Here is a 4,090-nt window from a genome sequence, read left to right on the forward strand (position 1 = left end):
TAATTTTAAGCCAAACCATCAAGCCTTTCTCTAAACCTAACTTAAAGTTAATTTGGAGAACTACAGGACAATTTGGTAGACAAAGATGAGATGCAGAGAGAGTAACCTGCCGCTAGTGTCGCATATGTACCTTAGTGTTTCATACTTACTTCTTGTAGGAAATAGTAAGGAGTATGTGAACTAGGGAGTAAATTTTCTTTTTTTTAATAGGGCATCTTTATTCTTTATGTGCAACTGCCTGCACCCTTAGCCTCCCTTTTCCTATTCACAAATATATATTGCACACGTCCTTTATTATTCTTTTATATTTTTTATATCTTGTAAATTAAATCTTGTAATATTTAATGTTTAGATATTTTATGTTCATTGTAACAAATTTCATGTCTAAACCATGGCAATAAATCTGATTCTGATTCTTCTGTGTGTGTGTGTGTGTGTGTGTGTGTGTGTCCGTCTACATGCATGTGTGCTTGACTGACTTGTCTGTCCCTGCAGCCGTCTGGCACCCCTGCCAGATTTTGGTCTACCCGACTACTGCTGCTGCCAGGATACCGGCTCTTAAATGTGTGTGTGTGCATGTAGATGCTTATGTCATTTTCCACATTTACATGCAGCCTATTTCTATTCTGTTTACCTATTTGAACTATGAACTTCCACACACTAGTTGTCAATCGAAAATGATCACCTACACCAGTGGCCCCCCCTATCCATTATCCAGGTCCCTTACCGCCCCCCATTTTTTTATTGTTACTATTGTTATTAAAAACACGGAAAAGGTAACAAAAAAGCCATGTGAAAAGTAATTATATTTAACTAATAAGTGTATGTTCCTCCCAGAAACTGTGTCTGAAGCCAGATACTGTTTTCTTGGATGGGGCACTGGGGGTATGGGGGTCTTCCCCCAGAAGATTTTGAGCATTAAACACTTAATTTCCTGCATTCTGGTGAAAATTTCTCCTCCAATTTCTGCCTTTTCTGCACCAATTTATGGTGGAAATGTCTAAAAATTCAGGTGGCAGGTGACAATTCAAAATATATAATTAGAATAGAACATAATGTAGTGAGGCTCTCAGGCATTCTTATTGCTTTTAAATATTTTTCTCCTGTAGATCAACTTAATATCATCCCTGCTGAGTCAACACACATGATTAAGTCTTACCTCTTTTGTAGGGAAGTAACCTATTTAAATGTGTTTGTGGCCCCTTTTCATCTCAGTAATAAATTAATCCGTTTTAATTCAGTTATTGACTGGACTTTAACTTTGTGTGTCCGACAGAATGACAGTGTAAAGGTGCTTTCAGACCAAAAGCGAAGCGAGCGTTCGGGGCGGTGAGTTTACATACAAAGTCAATGCAAAGACGCGTAGAGCCGCGATTTCCTGTCGGCGCGAAGCGACGCGAAGGAATGCCAGGGTCATGCGAAGAAGTCACATGACGCTAAGTCGCAATAGCCTATCAGTGTTGAGATTGTCCGTACGTCACCAAGGCTTCAGAGCAATGTGTGAAGAGGGCCGGGCAGAGCGGGGGGTGAAAATCTGCTGGCTGGCTGAGAGCTGCTAAACTTGGGGGAGAGGAGCAGGGAGCAGCGCTGCAACCATTGGACAAATAAATCCCCGGAGTCTGCTCTGACAACTACGCCATTTACTCGCGGGAGGAGCTCGGAGTAAACTGCTTTTATTAAATTAGCTTTTTACTTTAGTTTTTGGGATTTCAACATTGATTTATCTTCACCAGTGCTGTTGTTAGCGTCGTTAGCTCTGTCGGACTACGACCTTCATATTTTTATAAAAACCGGACAAAACTGGACATTGCTGGGAGAAAAGAAAGCGAGGAAGTTGAACTACCTGGTGAGTTCAGAAAACATGTGTCTGTAACTTTATTCCAGCTGTCATTGTACTTTACTGTGACCAAGTTAGTATAGCATAGCCCTGATCGATCCAAACTCCATTCAGAAAACAAACATTTTAGAAGTTGTTGTCCTGCTGTCTTGCTGACAGACCTGACAAAGCATGAATTCATATGTTTAACAAATCTGCATCATGTTGTAGTTATTTCGGCATCAGTTTAATCCGTTTATTGCTATTTAATCACAGCAAAATGTTTACTTTGGATTCATACAGTTGTAGTAATTGTGTTAGTTGTGTTTATTCACGTTATCGTGTTAAAATTGCCTTCTCGTGCTGTGTGTGAACACTTGCAGCGAATGTACTCACGCGAGGAAAGCGTCGCAAGGCGAAAATTAGCAGTTGGTCTGAATGCGGCATAACTGTGGCGCAGATACAGCATGCTAGCCTCAAAAAACCAGCTGTATTCTAACATTAACTTAGCTCTCCTTATTAGCTAGGCTCCTTACATGCTTGCTAATAACTTTTAGGTCTCCGACATTGACAGCGTTGTGTTGGACAGATTTGTGCAGCTGTGTTAACGAGAGAGAGAGCGATAGATTGAGGGATGGATGACAGAGACGAGCGAGAGGATGTGCTGCGCGAATACGCGCTGCCTGCAGCTCAAATACGATTTTAAATAGGCCTAGTAAAAAAAATAGAAAATCACTATGTGGCAGTCAGCCTTGATATTGTGGCAGGCCACCACAAATAAATGAACGTATGGGAAACACTGTAATTTATCTGCTCATGTTCAAAACTTTCTGCACATTAAGAATCTCTCCCACATATCTGAGAGAAAAAAAGTCGTAATGGGAGACTAAAGCCTATTTAAAGAGAATTCATAATATTTTACTACATGCCCTATACTGCATTATGTTACTGATTCGCTGGAAGTATCCCCTCGCTGTCTAACAGACAAAACTGAATGAGACGAGGAGGTGCTCATGCCGGGGGAAACGAAACTAACCGACACCTGTCAGACAGAAAGCTCACGAATGATTCCACACACGTTAACTTGTCCACTTTGGCACAAACTGTCTGCGACTCATAGCTGGGTCCACATCACTCGCTTGAGTCGCAGCGACGTTGCTTTCGGGGTGAGTCCGACAGCAGAATATCCCTCTTGTAAATGTGCGATAACAAGACATTCACGGTGTATTCTTCAGAGAAATAAACACTTTTCCACCAAGAAAGAGAACGTCAATTTTCCAGAGTTTACACAGTAAACGCCATGTGGGTAAAATTTTATAGACGATACTCTGACTTTGCGTTCCCGTGAAGGCAGAACGAAGCTGCACCACAAGTAGCTGACGGAGAAAAATTACACAGTCTCGTCCATTTGCACTAAACTGGTGGGTTTTAATGTTGCAGACCACAGTTTTTTGCAAGTAGTTTAAAGTCTAAACTTGTATTGTTGTGAATCTAAAGTGTAAATTCTCCTTAGAATTTCCAACCAACAAACGCCCCCCAAAAGCAGCTCAGCGCCCCCCCTTCCAAAAGATTGCTTCCAGCACCCCCCGTCGTCCTCGGAACGCCCCCGTTGATAAACACTAACCTGCACAGTTAAATACAGTGTGTCATGGGTGGAATAGTGAGTCAAGGTTTGTGGGGGTGGACCATTTTGACTGGGGGTCAAATGGTCCTTCCTTTCGAAACAAAGTGATTTTTTAAAACTAATTTCCTGTTTAGACTGCTTAACTGAAAAAATAAATAATTCACACATGACAAAAGAAATACAAAAAGACACCTGGCCTGTGGGGGAGCAGTTCACTGTGCACTGAGACAATGATCTGAAAGTCACTGTATGCATAAAATCGTAGGAGTATACTAGAAACATTACAGGAGTTTATCAGTTGATATCATTACACTTTGTTATGGGGATTTACTCAAAAGAAAACTATTTTGCCTGAGAGTATTGAAGGGGCAACCAACATTAAATGCTGTAGCAGACCTAAATTTATTAGTTATGCATTTTGATAAATTTCTAAGAACTGATACCCAATTATGAATTTTTAAGATTCATAAAATCATTTTATTTAATTCCTCGTTTTAGGGCACCACCGGAGTTGTTATAATCCTAGAGTCTCCGGACCTCTAGGTAGTTTTGAATAATTATGCAATTATTACTAGTGATCAGTTAGTTAATAATTGCTCAATTATCTTAAATCAGTCAGTCAGTCTCATATCTAAAGGGTCAATTCTCTT

This window comes from Micropterus dolomieu, linkage group LG21 (assembly GCF_021292245.1).
Source record: "Micropterus dolomieu isolate WLL.071019.BEF.003 ecotype Adirondacks linkage group LG21, ASM2129224v1, whole genome shotgun sequence".
In the NCBI taxonomy this organism is placed as follows: Eukaryota; Metazoa; Chordata; class Actinopteri; order Centrarchiformes; family Centrarchidae; genus Micropterus; species Micropterus dolomieu.